The sequence below is a fragment of the Coenobita brevimanus genome, chromosome 77 (genome assembly GCF_032717465.1).
Source record: "Coenobita brevimanus isolate Jiangsu-jjx chromosome 77, ASM3271746v2, whole genome shotgun sequence".
NCBI lineage: Eukaryota > Metazoa > Arthropoda > Malacostraca > Decapoda > Coenobitidae > Coenobita > Coenobita brevimanus.
In genome coordinates this window covers 28,092,187-28,112,512 of record NC_137030.1, presented here as the reverse complement: position 1 = coordinate 28,112,512, position 20,326 = coordinate 28,092,187, and the positions used below count along the sequence as shown (strand labels likewise).

General features: G+C 44.7%; 1 long non-coding RNA gene across 1 annotated transcript; it reads left to right on the top strand.

The window, feature by feature from the left end:
* Positions 1-335: 335 nt before the first annotated feature.
* LOC145408528 (uncharacterized) lies at positions 336-20,074 on the top strand. The gene is made up of 3 exons (XR_013898932.1): positions 336-442; positions 18,060-18,103; positions 19,842-20,074. It is a non-coding gene; the product is annotated as an uncharacterized LOC145408528 (long non-coding RNA).
* The last annotated feature ends 252 nt before the right edge of the window (positions 20,075-20,326 follow it).

Below are 20,326 nucleotides of genomic sequence, written 5' to 3'. Positions count from 1 at the left end.
TCTTCCCTCTCCCTCTCACTTCATTTCCTTCCATTCCTCTCTTAGTCAACTCCTTCTCCCTCAGTCACTCACTTCCTCTTCCCTTCAGCCCTCGTTCATTTTTCCCCCAGTCCCTCTAACCCTTCTTCGTTTCCTCCACCCCTCCTTCCGTCTCCTCCACCTCCCTCTCTCCTCTACTTTCCTCACCACACCTCCATCCCACTCCTCCACCCCTTTCATCTCCGCTCTCCCCGTCCTCCCTCAGTCCCTCTCTCCCTTTCCCTCCCCCCCCCCTTCGCTCCATGCCTCTCCTCCCTCTACCTCTCCCTTCCACTCTCCCCCTCCACCTCCTCCTCTCCAAACGAGCTATATTACCCCCTTCAGCCATGCTCCACGCACACACTCCACGTCCACCGCCAGCATGAGACCTCTGCTTATTCTCATCCTTATTGCATCCATCTTGGTGAGTTGGAGAGCTTAATTGTGATTCTGTCTCTGTCTCTCTGTCTCCGTCTCTGTCTCTGTCTCTGTCTGTCTGTCTGTCTCTGTCTCTGTCTCTGTCTCTGTCTCTGTCTCTCTCTCTCTCTCTCTCTCTCTCTCTCATTGTACCGAAGGGGTTTATGATGAGTTTCTTATTTCACCACTTTTTAATATTCACTCTAATTGGATTTTAAAGTGTTTGGTAGCTGCATGAGTGAAGATAAACAGATATACAAGTAGTTCAGTGCACAGGTTAAGGTTAGGAATGTTTATGTATATCCTCCCTCTTCTCTGCTGTGCTGTATGGGCGTCAGAGCAACGAATTGCAATGTGTGTACACTTGTGCCTTACAGCCTCAGGTGTGTGGAAGAGCTGTATGCTTAACTACGTATCGTCCTGATTTTTGTTGTTGTTGCTGTTCCTGTTGTAAGATAAAAGATTTGATTGAAACCTTTACTGTCTACACCTTTAAGGCCTGAAATGCCCACTAATGGGGCTGATTTTTGGATACGCATTCCCTGGCATGACCCGAAGTGATCTCTCTTTACGAATAAAACTGACGGAGCCTAGAAGAACCTGAGATATCTCTTGTCTGAAGTAAATCATGTACCGTATATGAAAAAAAAAAAAAAATTGAGTGATAGGAGAGTTATTTGGTACACGCCTTCTGACATTACACAAATCGGTCTCTGCTGACCTGGCTCGATTCCATGGACGTGAAATGATGTGAAAGGACTAGACTGACAGAAATAGGTTTTGACCAATGGCACTAAGCTGACACGAACTGACCTCACTGGGCATGATGGAACCTCAAGTGACAATAATGATCCTGACTGGATCTAATTGGACTTAATGAACGTAGTTGACCCTGAATGGCCCTGGAAGGTCCTGACCTGACGTGTGGTAAATAAATCTGAATTGCTATTTATTGCTCTGATTATACTGGACTGGACGTGAATGGTCTGCATGCGTATGAACTGATCTATATGAACCCAGCTGGATTTGAATGGAATTAATTGGACCAGAATGGCTCTCACCTAACCTGTGCTGTTCTAAGCTACATAACCTGACTGGATTCCTAAATGAATCTGAACTTAACTGACGTGACTGGCTATGACCTGGTCCGAATATGAGCCTAAAAAAGTGACCTGGTAGTAGCTACTGTAACTCCATCCACATTTCAATAAGAACCCGGTGGACTCCAAGCCAAAGCTGTGCCTTTTCCGTACTCCATCATCCATAATTCTCTCAAACATCCTCTTCTGGAGGATAGGGAGGGATTTGAGGGACCTATGTATGTCAGGCCAGAACCACCGTCTGGCCATACTGGTGTCGCCACGTCCCTCTTCGACTCTATTGTACGCAGTCAGCTGGAGGAATTTTGTGGACGCGCCCCCAGCAGCAGAAAGAGGTACTGTTTTCCTGGAGGTGGACTATGTGATATCACAGAAGCCTGCGATGAGGTCACAGAAGACGCGAATGACAAAACTCTATACGTCATCCATGTTAGTACGACTGATCTAAAGTGCAATAGATCGGAGGAACTGCTAGCAAAGTATCACGAAATTATCAGACGATTCAAAACTAAGTCCACTAATGTGATAATATCTGGTATATGCCCAAGAATCAAGGCAGAGAATAGTTTTTATGATATGGCCTTCAGCACAAATAACCGACTCAAATCTCTCTGCACGCAAGAGGGAGTCGACTTTATCAATCTGTGGGACCAGTTTTATGAGCAACATACTCTGTTCCAGAAAGATGGTCTCCATTTGAACTCGGTAGGAGCGGCACGGCTAGGTAGACTTTTACACGATAAAGTTGCCCTCTTCAAATAAAAAAACGAGGCACGTCCAGGAGAAGTAACCTCAACGTAAATACCCGCAAAGTCAGATCATCAACTGTTTGGGATGGAATTAGAGTCTGCTATGTTAACGCACGTAGTCTACATAACAAGTTTGAGGATTTAGAATCTCTTATTTACCTAGAAAATTATGACATTGTTGGCATCACAAAGTCCTGGATTAACACATCTGACCGTGACTTTCTAGTGGAAAACTCAGTAACAGGGTACAATATTTTCAGCTGTGAGCGACCACATCGAGCTGGTGGCGATGTTGTACTATATGTGAAAACTAGTCTCCACCCCCTTGTGCTATCCAAACCCCGTATTGCCAACATAGATACTAGTTATGTTCAGCTAAGTATTAATTCACACAAAATAAATATATGGCTGGTCTATCGTCCTCCAGCCCAGTCAAATGAGACGTGAAAAAAATTATGATCAAATTGCAGAAATTTGTTGTCAAGAGGATAGCGTAATTTTGGGGGACTTTAATCTACTGGTAACAAAGTGGGGTGAACCGCTAATGGCACACTCAGGACAAGAGCTTTATACGAATCTTCAAGAAAGCGCCCTTTCTCCACACATAGAATACCCAACGAGAGGAAACAATATCCTAGACATCATCTTGACTACAAATGATAACCTAGTCGGCAACGTTGAAATAGGACCTGAGTTTAGTTCCAGTGATCATCGAATTATACAATTTAATATTACTACTGAAAAAGTTAAAGAAACAGTGAGCAAAGAAAAGGTCCCAGATTATCGTACAGCTGATTTCACCAGGCTTAGAGCGCTATTTGTAAACACAGACTGGAATGAAATGTCTGAAACCGATGGCATAAACCAAGCATGGGAAATGTTCACCAAAAACTTTAATGAAGTGGTAAAGTCATGTGTGCCACTACGTAACAGGCGTCCAGCTGGTAATAATAAACCAAAGTGGTGGTCCAGTGAAATTAAAAGTAACTTAATAGCCAAAGAACAGGCATACCATAAATATAAATTTACACAAAACAATAATGATAAATTACAGTATGAAAATCTACGCCGGACATCGAAAAGACTTATTAAACAAAGCAAAAGAGCACTGGAGATCCACATTGCTAATACGTGCAAATTAAATCCTTTTACAATTACATTAGAAAGAAAAAGGTTATCACTACATCAATAGGTCCTCTAGAAACGAACAATGGCAAACACACAGAAAATGAGGTCGAAATGGCAAACATTCTTAACGATTACTTTGAGTCTGTTTTTACAGTTGAAAACACAACCAGAAACCTACAGTTACCCACAAACCCAGCAAATAGCACAGTACTTAGTAACTATGCTATCCATAATAAAGATATCCTTTCAGCCTTAAATAGTACGAACATAAAACAACTGGCCCCGATAAAATATCACCGAGAATTCTTAAAGAAGCAAAAAATGAGTTACTGTTACCACTCTCTGTCTTATTCAACAAATCTTTAAGTACTGGGAAAGCTCCATGCTAATGGAAACTAGCAAATGTAACACCAATTTTCAAAAAATGGAAATAAATCGCACCCAGGAAATTACAGACCAATCAACTTAACATCAATAGTGAGCAAGTTAATGGGAAAAATCATGAGAGATAAAATAGTTAATTATCTAGAAGAAAATAATATAATTAAAGACTCGCAGCATGGATTCAGACATTGTCGTTCATGCTTAACTAACTTACTGGACTTCTTGCATGATGTTTACAAATCATACGATGACTCAAGTGCAGTAGATATAATTTACCTCGACTTTCAGAAAAGCACTGACACTGTCCCTCACAAACGTCTCATGAGCAAAATAGAAGCACATGGAATAAACCGAAATATACAGAAATGGTTACAAGACTGGCTTTCAGACCGAAAACAGCGAATTGTTATAAACGGAAAGGAATCCAAATGGCATAATGTGATCAGCGGCGTTCCCCAAGGCTCGGTACTTGGACCGATACTTTTTATTATCTATATAAACGATATTGATGAGAGTCTAAATTGTAAAGTATCCAAATTTGCAGATGATACTAAAACAACCAGTAAAATAACTTCAGAATTACAGTGGCAGTAAAATGACCTTAATACTTTAGCAAACTGGGCAGAAAAATGGCAAATGAAATTCAACACTGGAAAATGTAAAGTACTTCATATTGGAAGTAACAACGTCCATGCAAATTACAAAATGAACAATATCCAGTTATCAAGTACAGACAATTAAAAGGATCTTGGTGTGATCATACCAAATTACCTAAAACCAAGTAAGCAGTGCACCAAGGCAGATAAAATTGCAAACAAACTGGTGGGTTTTATTGGAAAAACTTTTGAATTTAAATCGGAAAAAGGCATACTTGCCTTGTACAGCTCGCTAGTGCGCTCCCATCTTGAATATTGTGTGCAATTCTGGTCTCCGTACTACAGAAAGGACATTGAAAAATTACAGAAAATTCAGCCACGAATCACAAAAATGATACCACAACTTAGAAATAAACTATACTAGGAACGCCTTGAAGAACTTAAATTATTTAGCCTAACGAAGCGCAGGTTAAGAGGGGACCTTATTGAAGTTTTCAAAATCATGAAGGGATATGACAACTTAGACGTGAATAAATATTTTGATATAGACCGGTCGAGTCAAACTAGAAGTAATGGCTTCAAAATTATGGGAAAGCATTTCCAAACCCATGAAGCAAAATACTTCTTATTTAACAGAGTTGTAAATAGCTGGAACAGATTACCCTCAGATACCGTGAACAGTATCTCAATATGAGACATTCAAAAACGAAATAGACAAGTATTTGCACGAGAATCCTCAGCTGACTCTGTTTCTGTCCGAATAGCTTGTTTTTATAGCTACGTGTAAGTTCAGTCCCCTTTTGTCTACAAGACATCCCGTTAAAACAAAGTCTATCTATATACCTAGGCTGCTTCCCCCAAGGCAAGGGAGGTAGCCGAGACAGGACGACACACTCCCCATTTACTCATCCATTCAAACACATTCATTCGCATCTTAGCCCCAAAGGGGAGAACGGACAGATCCTCACCGCACCACACCGCACAAGGGTCAACTGCGCAATGCAATCAGTGACATCCGCAGCAGGGCCCGACAGCAGAGCTGGTTTACCCCTGCCACATCATAACAGACTCATCTTCTTTACCCGTACCTGACCTGAAATAGATGATCAGACCAAATGCGGGAGAATATCCCCTCAGGGCTGCGTCATCACTTATTCATTCACAATTTCTCTCCATTTATTTCTGTCACGCACAACCACTCTTCCTTGCTCAACAGACATCCCTCTCGCATCCAGCGCTCTCTTCACACTGTCCATCCATCCTATTCGTGGTCTCCCTCTCAGCCTTACATCTCTCACATCAGCTCTAGTTATCTTTTTCACCAATCGCTCATTATCCATTCTCTCCATATGCCCAAACCATCGCAACATCCTCTACTCAACTCTACCAGCCATCTCCCGAACAACTCCAGTTCTCCTTCGCACTTCATCATTCCGCACTCAATCCATACACATCACTCCACACATACTCCTCAGACACCTCATCTCCATTACATTCAAACTTTTCCTCTCTGCTACACCCATATTCCATGTTTCAGCCCCATATAATGCAGTCGGTACCACAACACCCCCATACAGCCTTCTCTTTACATCCATTCTAAGCGAACGACATAAACACTTTTTTCATTCCTCCCAGCACCTTTCCTACTTCATTTATTCTAAACTTCACTTCTGCATCTATTCTTCCATCCACAGCAACATGTGACCCTAGATATTTAAAATACTCTACCTTCTCAAGCAACTCGCCATTCAAAACTATATTCATCCCCCTACCATCTACCAACCTCGTACACTTCATCACTTTACTCTTATTCTCATTTACTTTCAATTTCCTCCTTTCACACACCCTTCCAAACTCCTCTACCAACTGTCTCAATCTCTCCTCTGAATCAGCCACCAGTGCAGTATCATCTGCAAACAGCAGCTGCTTCAGATTCCACTCTCCACCATCAACATTCACCAGACTCAGACCTCCACCTAAAACTCTTGCATTCACCTCCCTTACAACACCATCCATGTAAATATTAAACAACCAAGGCGACATCACACATCCCTGTCGCAGCCCCACTCTCACAGGAAACCAATCACTCACAGTATTTCCCACTCTTACACACGCTCTACTAATTACATAAAAACTTTTCACCCCTTTTAGTAACCTACCATCAAGTCCATACAATCTTAAAACAGTCCACAAAGCCTCCCTATCAATTCTATCATACGCTTTCTCTAAATCCATAAATGCCCAAAACACATCCTTGCCTTTCGCTAAATACTTTTCACACACTTGTCTCACCGCAAACACCTGATCCACGCATCCCCTCCCTCTCCTAAAGCCACACTGCTCATCACCGATCACTCCCTCTGTACCCTCTCTAACTCTCATAATTAACACTCTACCATACACCTTACCTACAACACTCAACAGATTTATACCCTTAAAGCTAGTACATTCATACTTATCACCCTTGCCTTTATACAAAGGGACCACACAAGCACTTGCCCAGTCAAGTGGCACTATACCCTTCACAAAGCACACATTCAACAATCTTACTAACCAGTCAACAATAGTCACTCCACCACCCTTCAGGCATTCCACAGCACACCCATCCATACCTGCAGCTTTCCCTGTTTTCATCTCCTTTACTGCCTTCTCCACTTCCTCCGTCGTGATCAAAGAATCATTCAACTCTTTCAACACATTTATTCCTTGCACCCTTCCATCCGCCACAATCAAGCCACCCTTTCCTCCTCTACATTTAACAATCTTTCATAATACTCTGCCCATCTCTTCCTTACTGCATCCACCTCAATTAACATTCTTCCATCCTCTGCTTTTACTCGTTCTTCCTTCCCAGACTCTCCCTTTCGCACCCTTTTCACCTCCTTCCAAAACATTTTCTTATTCTGTTGAAAATTCTCTGTCAGCCGCCTACCCCACCTCTCATCTGCTGCCACTTTAGCATCACGCACAGCCCTTCTTGCCCTATTCCTCTTTTCCTTATACCTCTCATGTGACATCTCATCCTTCCTCTGCAGCCACACTTCATATGCACGTCTCTTCTCAGCCACAGCCATACTTACTTCCTCGCACCACCATTCACTTCCTGTACCCGTACATATTGTCACGTCACGTCATTATACTTTTTTCAATTTATTCAATGCAAATAAAGTAATATAAGCACAGATTAGGATCTGCACAGATAGCCCTGAGTTAATGGTCACTACTCTTACTTCCGACCTGTGATGGACTGTGGAACACTGAGGGTCCCTGTTAGTCAAGTGACCACCATCGGGATTTTTTTAACATACCAGGGGTCACTGCTTCAGGATGAAACTTGTGTACTTGTCCCACATGGTAGAGTTCCATGTCTCAGTGGAGTGAACGGAGCTAAGGCCTGATTGACTCCTGCCTACCTTAAAAGCGCCAGGCAAGGCTGCTGCACCACCCCTAAACATCCACACTGTGCAGTCCCCTCATGTCTACAGGACACCCCGTAAACTTAACATTGCGTCGTGTCATGTCATTATACATTTTTTGATTTACTCAATGCAAATGAGGTAATATACAGTAAGCACAGATTAGAATCTGCACAGATAGCCCTAAGTTAACGGTCACTACTCTTACTTTCGACCTGTGATGGACTGTGGATCACTGAGGGTCCCTGTTAGTCAAGTGACCACCATTGGGATTTTCTTAATGCACCAGGGGTCACTGCTTCAGGATGAAACTTGTGTACTTGTCCCACATGTTAGAGTGCCTCGTCTCATTGGAGTGAACGGAGCTAGGGCCTGATTGGCTGCTGCCTCCCTAGAAAGCGCCAGGCAAGGCTGCTGCACCACCCCTAAACATCCACTCTGTGCATTGTTCATCCACACTGTGCACTGTGCAGTCCCCTTTGTCTAAGAAACCCGTCTTATATATTTTTCAATCTCCCCAGTGCAAAGAAAGTAATATAAGCACAAATTAGGATCTGCACAGATAGCCCGGAGTAAACAGTCACTACTCCTACTTTCGACCTGTGATGGGCTGTGGATCACTGAGGGTCCCTGGTAGGCAAGTGACAACCATTGGGATTTTTTAATGTACAGGGGTCACTGCTTCAGGATGAAACTTGTGTGCTTGTCCCACACGGAAGAGTTCCTTGTCTCAGTGGAGTGAACAGAGCTAGGGCCTGATTGACCGCTGCCTCCCTATGAAGCGCCAGGAAAGGCTGCCGCACCACCCCTAAACATCCACACTGTGCAGTGTGTAGTTTCCACGTTATGCCCACAGACTTCGCATTAACTCAATGTACCGGTTTATAATGTCATGCTGTAACTATTAGTTTATTTGATTACTTTCTCTTTCGGGTTACTCAATCGGGTAGCTTATAGACAAAGTATTATAGAATGTGACTTTTCCTTTCCAGTATTTCCAATGAAATTTCCATGTCAGTTTTTCCATGTTGCGTGGTGGTTTTTCTCACTTTTTTCCTGGAGTGTTTGGTGGTGGGGGGAGCCTTCTTACTTTACTATCCTTGTCCTTCAGCATGTAGAGTTAGATCTTGTGGTCATAGTTTTCTCTGTAACAAGCAGCCTCGAAAGGACCATAAGGTCTGTTGCTGTTTGCTTTCCTATGTAATCCTATGTAAACACCACCATAAAGAAAAAAGAAAACTAAAGTATGTTATGTGATATGATGGTCTGACAGATGCACTTCTTTACTGTCTGACATGGGATGCCCGGACATCTCTTGGTACTAACCTGAGTGGGGCAATATTAGTCTGGGATTATACTGCACCTGGACTATATTCTCACCTGATTTTCCTCCTGTCCAACCTGTCCTCTGTCCCGCTCAGTAAATCCATCTACCTCACCATCAACCCCTCCTGAGTTACCAGAAGAGGCTGAATGACTCTGTTGCTGATACCTGTCCAGGATACAACACAGTACCCGATACTATTAAGCACATTGTCGAAGACTGCATTGCACACACTCGTATGCACTAACACAACATACACTCCTTGAGAGCTCTGTGGGAAAGCCAAGTCTTGGACGTGGCCTTCCTTAAGGACTCTGGGCTGTTCGGCCAGACTGCCTAAAGAACAACAACTACTACCACTACTACCTCACCAACACCTATTACTTTACTGCCTTTTAACCTATCTTTCCCACATACTCCCTCCCACAGACATACTATAGGTACATATAGACAGATAAATAGATTGATATATACTTAGACAGATATATATGTAGATATATATACATTGTCAATAATACTGGCCATAGTGTTATCCGCATTCACTACCCTCCCCCTCCCTTGCCACATACGTGCCTGGATCTCAAGGTGACAGGCACGCCACTAAGGGGTTGTGATGGGGGTGTTGGGGGTATTGTGGTGTGTTTGGTAGGGTGTGTTCTGGTTAGGAAGTGGTGTTTGCTTGGGGAGGGGGTGAGGGTATTACTGTGTTGTGATCCGATAGCTAGGAAAATCAAAGCAGCGCAGGAACGGCTACCTGTAGAAGTCATACGAGTATATTACTCTCATCATAACGTCATCAAATGGGTGCCAGACTGTATACATACTTACATGCATGCATACCTGAGAAGTAGACTGTAGCACCTGTCGAGTAGGGCAGTAGTCCCAAAATGGATGGAAAGCTGATTAAAAAGGGAGCTGGAGCTTCCGTTTCATCAGCCCTCGGGACTAGTTCCTGACCATCCCCCTTTGTTGAACTTTTTCAATGTTTCTGTAACACAGAGAGTAGGGCAGCATGCTCTCTAATACATGTTTCTCTAACTGTCAGCACCAAACTACATGCACAGTACCCACTACACTTCCTTTTTCAAAATTGAAAAATTAAATATGGCGCATGTTACTGATGCCTCGGAGTCCCTGGGGAGGGGACCATAAATGCCCCCACCATCCGCCCCTCTCCCGGTGACGACTCTAAGAGTTGCCCGGAACTACTGTCTAACTCATTTCTTCTTCATTTCTGCAACATTCGTGGCCTTTCCTCTAACTTTCTCTCTGTTGAACACCACCTCTCCTCTAAACCTCACCTTCTCTTCCTTACTGAGACTCAGCTGTCTGAGGCAACTGACAGCAAACACTTTTCTGTGTCCTACTTTCTCTATACTCATTTCAAACCCAAAGGTGGCTGTTGTGTATATGTATGCAACGACTTATCTTGCTCTCATGTTCCTGAACTTGATTCTTCTGAATTATCTACTCTCTGGCATCGACCCTCCTGTCATTCTCTGACTAAATATATCTGTGCTGTTTACTTATCCTCTAATTCTACTGACTATCAAAAATTCATTGACTATCTTACTTCCAGGATGGAACACATTCTATCCATTTCTCCTTTCTCTGAAATCTCCACTCTAGGAGATTTCAATGTTCACCACCACCTTTGGCTCTCCTCTCCTTTCACTGATCCACCTGGTGAACTAGCCTACATCTTTTCTATCCTTAATGACCTAGAGCAGCTTGTACAGCACCCTCCCCGTATCCCTGACTGCCTTGGAGAGAGCTCCAACATACTTGACCTCTTCCTTACAACTAATCCTTCTGCTTATGCCTTTTATTTCTTTTCTTTACGTATCCAACTCTGAGCAAAGGCTTCAGGGCCTATATCTTGGGGGCAGTAGCCTATTCCAAGGCCCAGTAGGCCTCCTACACCTCCACATATCACCACTTCGGCGCTAACACCCACCGTCCATATTGAATACATGCTAGGGCTGTCTCATACAGGACTTGTGTATTGGTATTAGCGGGGGTACTTTTATGGCATGTCGGCAGGTCATCTGGTAGGTCAGGAAAGTCTGCTTTTTATGAAATTCAAACCTTAAACTGTTCCCTGTCCCAGCCAGGATTCGAACCTTGGCCCATCAGGACTGCAGGCCACCTCTCTACCGATTCAGCTACCGCCTCCTCTTATCACAACCTTATTATCCTAACCTATCCCATCGCTCCAGTACAGCTTGTGGACTCTCCAAATAAATGTTGACTGTGGCCCCTTGGAGCTATGGATTGGGAGGCCCTCAGGCAGTACTTCTTTGATTTTCCATGGAATAATTATTGCTTCCATGGCTGGGAGCCATCTGAGTGTGCCTTGCGCATTACGGAGGTTATTCTCTCGGGCAAGAAAGCATGCATTCCTTTCTCATATCCTTTGACTAATGCAAGAAAGCCTTGGTTTAATCACGCTTGTTCTAATGCTGTCCACAAGGATAGGGTCGATAAAAGGTACCAGAGCCAACCCACCCCTGTATCACATCTTTTTGTTTCTGCCCGGAATCGTGCTGAGTTTGTTCTTCACTCTGCTAAAAATAATTTCACCTGTACTAAATGCTCTCAACTCTCCAACTCAAATTCCTCCCGCTCCTTCTGGCGTCTTGCCAAAAACTTTCTAACAACTATACTTCATCATCCTTTCCTCCCCTTTTCTACTCTGATGGCTCTGTAGCTATTTCTCCTACTGTCAAAGCAGATCTCTTCGCTCAGACTTTCTCCTCTGATTCCACCTTATACGATTCCGGTGCTGTTCCTCCATCACTTCCTCTCTCTGACTTCCTCATGGCTGACATTAAAATTTCTTCAGCTGATGTACTTTCTGCCATCACCTGCCTCAATACTAACAAGGCATATGGGCCTGAAGGAGTCCCTCCTATTGTCCTCGAGAACTGTGGTTCTGTGCTTACACCCGGTCTAGGTAAACTCTTTTGCCTTTGTCTTTCAACTTGTACCTTTCCTTCTTGCTGGAAGTTTGCTCTCATTCAGCCAGTCCCAAAGAAAGGTGACCATTCCCTACCCTCTAACTATCGTCCATTTGTTTTAACATCCTGTGTCTCAAAAGTTTTCTAGTCTATTCTTAATAAAAAATTTTTAAAGCATCTTTCCTATCACAACCTTCTTTCTGATCGTCAGTATGGGTTCTGTCAGGGAGGCTCCACTGGCGATCTTCTCACCTACCTTTCAGACTCCTGGTCATCCTCCTTTCGGGACTTTGGAGAAAGCTTTGCTATCGCACTTGACATCTCAAAGGCTTTCGATCGAGTCTGGCATAAATCTTTAATTTCCAAACTGCCCTCTTACGGTTTCTATCCTTCTATCTGTGTCTTCATCTACAGCTTCCTTTCTGGTCATTCTATAGCCGCTGTTGTAGACGGCCATCGTTCTTCTCCTAGATCTATCAACAGTGGTATTATTCAGGGCTCTGTCCTATCACCAAGTCTCTTCCTTTTATTCATCAATGATCTTCTAAGCTGTACGTCTAACCCTATCCACTCGTACGCTGATGATTCCACCGTTCACCTTTCCAGTTAGTTCCCACGACGTCCATCCCAGCTGTTACTTCAATAAACAAGGGATGAGGCTATGGCACACCTAATGTCTGACTTGGTTCGTATCTCTCACTGGGGTAAAAATAATCTTGTTATTTTTAATGCATCAAAGACCCAGTTTTTACACCTATCAACCAGACAGAATCTTCCACAGGAGTACCCACTAATGTTTAACTCAATCCTGCATCATCCTTAAACATGCTTCGAATTTCATTCACTCGGGATTTATCTTGGAAAGATCATATTACATCTCTTGTAAAAGCTGCTTCCAAGAGATTAGGTGTGTTAAGCCGACTCCGTACCTTCTTTACCCCTGCACAGTTGTTGACTTTATACATGGGTTTTATTCGGCCCTGTGTAGAGTACAACTTTCATGTGTGGGGAGGCTCCCCACATACAGCTCTTCTCAATAGGGTGGAGTCAAATGCTTTTTGTCTCATTAACTCTCCTCCTCTTACTGGCTCCCTTCAACCTCTGTCTCTTCACCGCACTGTTGCTTCTTTATCTCTCTTTTATCACTACTTCCACGGTCACTGCTCCTCTGAGCTGTCTGCTTGCGTCCCTCCACCTCTATGAGGGGTGCGTAACACCCGACTAGCAACAAACTCTCATCCCTTTTCTGTCCAACTCTCTAATGCAAGAGTTAACCGTTACTCCCAGTCCTTCATTTATGCAACGAGTCAGCTCTGGAACTGTCTCCCTCTGTCTGTATTTTCAACTTCCTATGATAGTCAGTCTTTCAAATGCAGTGTGTCCAGGCATCTCGAAATGAACAGATCTTGAATTTGGCTCTCTTTTGTATTGTTTTTGTTTTTTTCTTGGAAGGAATTGTTTGCGGGCTACTAGCCTTTGGTTCCTTCTTACCAGCTTAAAAAAAACATACATACATACATACATTCGAGATATAAAATGTGTGTGCGTGTGTGTGTGTGTGTGTGTGTGTGTGTGTGTTCGTGTGTGCGTGTGTGTGTGTGTGTGTGTGTGTGTGTGTGTGTGTGCGTGTGTGTGTGTGTGTGTGTGTGTGTGTGTGTGTGTGTGTGTGTGTGTGTGTGTGTGTGTGTGTGTGTGTGTGTGTGTGTTTGTGTGTGGATAACCTGTGAATATACAAGCAGGAGGATTAATGATTTGTCTATAGTGAAGGTTTATCCTGATTTTATCTGCAACAACAACAACAACAAAATAATTAAATATTGCTTCCATAAACCTGGCATATTTAGACTCAGGTAAAATCCCCACCAAATCTCATTGTCATATCTCAGCACCACTGCCCTCCCCCTCCACCCCAAGCCTCTAGCACAACTCAACACTGTATTCAAAGGGTTGCTATATAAAGGAAAGAGTTGAACAGTAACATAATTTCTGTTTTGTGGGTAAAATTAATTCGTGTTACCTTGACTCAATATAACATCCCTAGTTTTGAACGAAGAGAAAGCTGCCATTATGGTTTGCTAGATGAAGGATAATTACATGGTTGAAATTACAGCCAGCTTTTTGTGTGTATTAGTTAGTGAAACACCCTCTCGGCGGAGAGAGCCAGACACCACCATCCCAGGAGGAGGGTACAGGAAGGTGACCCCCACCCCACAAGGAGATGATGGGGAGGCTGTTCCGCTTTCCGAGCGGAAATGACATATCTCCCCCGTGACCCGACACTCCTCTTCCTCGCAGCCGGACCACCAGGCAGTGCGCAGTTTGAGTGCACTATACTCTGACGGAGAAAGCACTTGCCAGAATCGGGGTGGGACTTGCAACAGCCAAGTCCCAAGCAGGCCTCTGGACGCCATGTCCACCGGATCGGCCTTCACAAGAGGAGGGGACTCCACTGGAGCCTCACGTCCTGCAATACCCCAGGGGAGCAGTGGCACAGTAGCGTTCTCTGGATCTACTGTGGGAGGAGTGACCACCGGGTCTCCTCCCTCTACCACCCACCTTCGGGAGCCAGCACATCGGCATGTCTCTCTGACGACCTTCACTGGATCTCCCCAAGAGGGAGGCGGGCCCAGGGGTAGTATCCACCGGATCTACCTTCGAGGGTCAGACCACCGGTCGTCCCCCAGCTGCACCATCCCCCGACGGCAGGAGGACAGAGTCCACCGGACCTGTGGGGCCAACCAGGAGACCCACCGGGCCTCCCCCTCCGGTCGTCCCTGGGACAAGTGGCTGCCCAAAGGAGTGTCCTCCGGATCTCCTTCGGCCACTGCCCCGAGTAGGAACCTAGGCAGTGCCCTCCGGGTTTGTCTGGACGAAGGAGCGCCCACTGGGTCTCCTTCTCATGCCCTGACACGGAGTTCCGGCAGGGACCATCAGGCCCGCCAAGCCGGGGAGCAGACCACCGGTCACTCCCCCTCCATGATCCAAGAGGTTCCTAGTGAGGGTGATGCCCCTTGCTCTGCCCGCCCCTCCTGCGGCAGAGCAAGGCGCCTCTCTCCCCACTCCTCCTGTACGGAGGGTGGGAACAGCTCCCCTGCAGGTACCCCACCAGAGACCAGCCAGGGTCAGACCACCCCGAGGCTAGGCATCCTATCACTGCGGCACCGCCCACGCCACTGACAGACACTGCCGGACTTCCCCAGAGCGAGCGGCCACAGCCAACCCCTGACAGCCGCCTCCCCAGGATGGGATCGCAGCTCCGTGAGGGCACTGCCCAACCCGCAGCCAACCCTTGACCTGGGCCTAGCCAGGTCTGCCCCCAGGACCCTCACCACAATGAAGGGCAGGCGCCGTGCTGCATCCCTCCTGGCCCTATTCGGCCCTAGCCCTGAGGGCCACCCCTCTCCCAGGGCCCCTACTGAGAAAGGGCCGCCCACCACTGCCCTTCAGCTACAGCAGGATCCGTGGCAATCCCGCCAGTGACCTACACTGGGAACACACTCCTGACGGCCCGCCCCCTACGCCCAGCCGCCACCTGCGACTGCCAGTGTAGCGGGCCCCTCGGCGCACCCTGGTGCCCCTCACCACCTGTACCCGTGAGTAGAAAGACTCTGAGACTGTTGTTACATCCCCCATCAGTGTTACAGTATGACCCTGTATGAAGCAGTCCTTCCCTAGTGACCCTAGTGATGCCTCTACCCCCCTCCCATGTGTAGTGAACTGTAATCCCAGGAAGACTCAGACAAAGGCGTGAGGCCCCGGCCATCTTCCACGTGTGACCCCCCCCCCCAGTGCAATACACGGTGGACTCCCTCTAAGTATCAGTGTCATGCCTCTGTCCCTGAGTTGTCATACACTTCATGCCCCCCCCCCCATAGTCCTATCCCGGCGACGCCGAGTGAATGTACTAAGGGTTTTACTCTGTGTCCAGGTTATGCAAAAATACTGTCACAATAGTGTCTTCCGTCCCTGTCACGTGAGTAGGTAATAAGTGATATATCTCTCCGTCCCATGTCATGCAGGTGTAACATAAGACAGCCTATATGTCGCCTATGTCACGCGGATGTGATATAGTTGGTATAAGGTTCCGTCTATGTCATGCGGATATGCTATGGAATGAGAATATATTCCCGCCCGTCACAAGCTGTGTATATCGAGGTAAACTGTAGTGGAAGTGTTGTGTTACTCCCACCTCTGTGTATATGTTAGCGAGACACCTGACGTATTGTGTGTACTACAAGTGTATTGCAGTGTGGAATTACTCTGTGTAAGTGTAGGGTATATTTCTCTGTATTGGTCAATATTCTGTATTAACTAGGTTTGGTCACGGACCTTAGTGTGTATTGTTTTGTAACTTGCTTTATTGTTAATATATGTGTGTCTTTGATCAGTCAGTGTCTGGGCTTCCCCTCCTTGTCTGCATACTCTGGCCTGGTCGTGAACAAAGAACCCAAGGTCCGCACCGTACCTGAACCCAAGAAGACGGGACCAGATTGCGCGGCATAACAGTTAGTTTTATGACAGAGGTGGAGGAAAGGGACAAGGGGGTAAGGGGTTGCATCTCACTCTCACTCCTCTCTTCCTTCCTTCTCCCTTTCTCTTCATCGCCCACCCCCGCCCTCTCTCCCTCCCCCTTCATCCCCCTCTTCCAGTACCTAATTACCTTACATTTTTTTCTCTCTCTCTCTCTCCTTGGTTTTTGGTAGGTGGGGACGCCCACTGTCCTTCCTGCATATCTGTCCTTGTCTTTAACTAGTAGAGTTGATTTGTTATTTACAACCTTCCCCATACCAAACAGCCAGGACAGGACCAACAGGTTTGCTGCTGTTTGCTGTCCTTTGTACTCCTTTGTATCTTTGTACTCAGCTGATGTAGTCTACAAAGGAGTACAGAGGAAGCACATCGTGTAACAAATCATATGTTTTCTGGTAACCACACAACCCAATGGACGCCTGGTGGTCTAGTAATATAAGGCGCTCCAACCAAATGTGACGCAAAAGAAGGGAGAAACCTGTACTGTACACAGGAAAAATCATCTGGTAAATTACCAATATGCTGGGAATCGAACCAGGGACTCTCAGATGAGAGCGGAGGGAGTGGGGGCGGAGGGACGTTGGTTACAAGATTGTGACAACGTGAGTTAACTTTTACCTGGTCGTGGTGTAGTGGTATGCTGCCTGGCTCTCATCTGAGAGTCCCTGGTTCGATTCCCAGCATATTGGTAATTTACCAGATGTAGTGGTATGCTGCCTGGCTCTCATCTGAGAGTCCCTGGTTCGATTCCCAGCATATTGGTAATTTACCAGATGACGCAAAAGAGTTTACATCCGAAGAAAGGTTGGGGCCTGTTGCTCATATAATGCCACTCAGGGTGTAATAACTGGTGACCCTCGTATTAAATGTCGGGAATAAGTAGCATAGTCCTGGGCACTATGCTTATGGGGTAATATAGAACTGGATGATACAAAGCGGAGATTTTTCCTCTTGATGTTGGTGTTTTCGTTCTTACTGACGCTCGTGGTGTCGGATGGTTTAAATCAGATTATGAAAGACTTTTCTCCCTCCAAGGGGAGTCAGATGCAGCCTTCATGAACACCTTCAGGTCTTCACCAATAAGGGTCCTTCTGAAGTTGAATAAAATTGTAAATGAGGAAAAATATTAATAGTATGTCATTAGACTGAATTTGGAAATCGTTATAATTATTATTATTATCTTTTAATTATTATTATTATTATTATTATTATTATTAGTATTAGTAGTAGTAGTAGTAGCAGCAGTAGTAGTAGTAGCAGGAGTAGTAGTAGTAGTAGTACTGCAGTAGTTGTAGTCCAGAAGTTGGTGCTGTTGTTGGTAGTGGTGGTGGTTGTGTTGTATTTATTTATTTATTTATTTATTTACTTCATGTTATTATTCTCCTATCTGTCCACTTGTCAAACAACGGCATTAATGTGTTTTCTCTCTCCTTGCAGGGTATGGCCGAGGTGGGACTTACGTCACCCACCAAAGACCCCCCGTAAGTCAGTCAGTCGTCAGCAGGAACAAACACCTTAGCACAACTTAAATGTCATTGAGATATATCTATAAACATTCTTCAGCCTAGGTTGTGTATGAGATTGCTTATACATGTACTTGTCTTCATCATATAGCTATAGTATGTGTTCATACGACAGAGATCTATCACCCATTTTCAGCTCAGCAAAGCTACTCTAGAAACATCCACTAAATTTCCATAAGCTGTACAACGATGCTCGTGGATCCACTGTAGCTTTGATAAATTCCGAGATAACTTCACTTTGAGGCTGAGTTTGGCGTATGTTGGCATTTGTCAGAAGTATTGTCGATTTTTGAGAAATTTCACTTACGTATTGCCTGTTTTTATTTCTTTTCTCTTCTTCTTCTTCTTTGTCTTTCTATCTTCTTTTTTATAAGCTTTCTGACGATGTGCGTAGGTCCACTGTAGCTTTAATAGTTTCCGAAATATATCTACTTTAGATGTTGTTTGGTGTTGAATTTTATTTTTTCTCTTTTGCGGTGGGGAATCGTCAGAATTGCCAATTAAATAACGAGAAATACTTTTCATAAGCTTTTCAAAGATGTACATATAGTCTCCATAACTTTAACAGTGTTAGAAATAGCATCTTTTGGGTGATGTGAATGATATAGCCGAAACCTTCCCTTCTTTACTAGTGTTTTCGCTCCCTTCGTTCCCTCCAACAAGATTATCTCCCAAGTTTTACACACAGGGGTTCAGAACAAACAAAGCAAGATTCCAACCTTTTCATCTCGCTTGAATATTGCTGGTTAAGTAGGAAGATTTTGATTCTGATGCATTTTTGGAATGTCAAAGAACTGCTGACCGGAACTATACATTATTGCACGATGTATAAGTGTGAGTTGAGGGCTTTTGGCGGGATGTCACTGATGGGATGGCAGGCGGCTTTACTCTGTCTATAAAATGATGTCTCTTTCTCTGCTTGGTTATGTATGTATGTATGTGCATGTATGTATGTATGTATGTATGTAGCTGCGAGTATGTATGTATGAATGTATCTACGAGCATGTATGTATGTATGTATCTACGAGTATGTATGTACGTATGTATGCACTGTATCTACGAGTATGCATGTATGTATGTATCTACGAGAATGTGTGTATGTATGTATCTAGGAGTGTATATGTATCCATGTATTCGTATATAGCCTCTCTCTCTCTCTCTTTCTCTCTCATCTAATCCTCTTTTCTTCCCAGTCACAAGCGTGGGGTCCAGGGCTAGTCACCTATATTTATTGCGGTGTCAATCATTCCCAAGCTAAGGTTAAAATACGCAATTACTGAATGCTGTAAGGAGTGTTCTAATGTTTGTTGTAATTTCTGAATGTTTTAAGGAGTATGTTTAAAAGCGTTTGTGGAGCCAGGATTCCGTGAGCTTCAATGGTGAGTGGATGGGAGTGTTGTTAATGGGCACACGTTTGTTATTATGGAATTTTATCCATTTTCCTTTTCTCCTTGGCCCTCTAAACTCTACCTCACCCAGGTTGTGGGTGGGAAAGGTCTTGATGATGATGATGATGATGATGATGATGTTGATGATGATGATGATGAAGATGATGATGATGATGATGTTGATGATGATGATGATGTTGATGATAATGATAATAATGATGATAATGAAGAGGAGGAGGAGTATGCTATATGCAGGCTAATTTCTGAATGCTATTAGGAGGTTGTTTCTACGCGTTTCTTCTCCCCAGGTATGATCCGTGCCCCGACCCCTTCTCCTTTGGAATCTGGTGCATCATAGCCCACGACTACTGTCTGAGCGACAGTGAGTGTTCCGGCCAATTCCCAGGGTACCGATGCTGTCATTTCGGTACGTGTGGCAAGAGGTGCATGAAAGTTTAGTAAGGCGGGATATGATGACTCGCCTACGAGAAAGTGTCCATCGAAACTATTCATGTCAAGAGATGGGCAAAAAATAAAGTTACTTCAACAAAATAAAGTTTCATCGACTCCTTTGTCCTCCCTATCTATCTCTCTATTGCCAGAGGCCTTTATGCCCAGCTCCCAGCTCACACACCCCTCTCTCATATACCTGTCCACTCCATCCCTCCATCTCATCCTTGGCCTCCCCCTCCCTCTACCCCCCCTCCACCTCACTCACATACACTCTCCTCGTCAATCTCTCACTGTCCATCCTCTCTACGTGGCCGAACCACCTTAATGTGTTTCTCCTAAC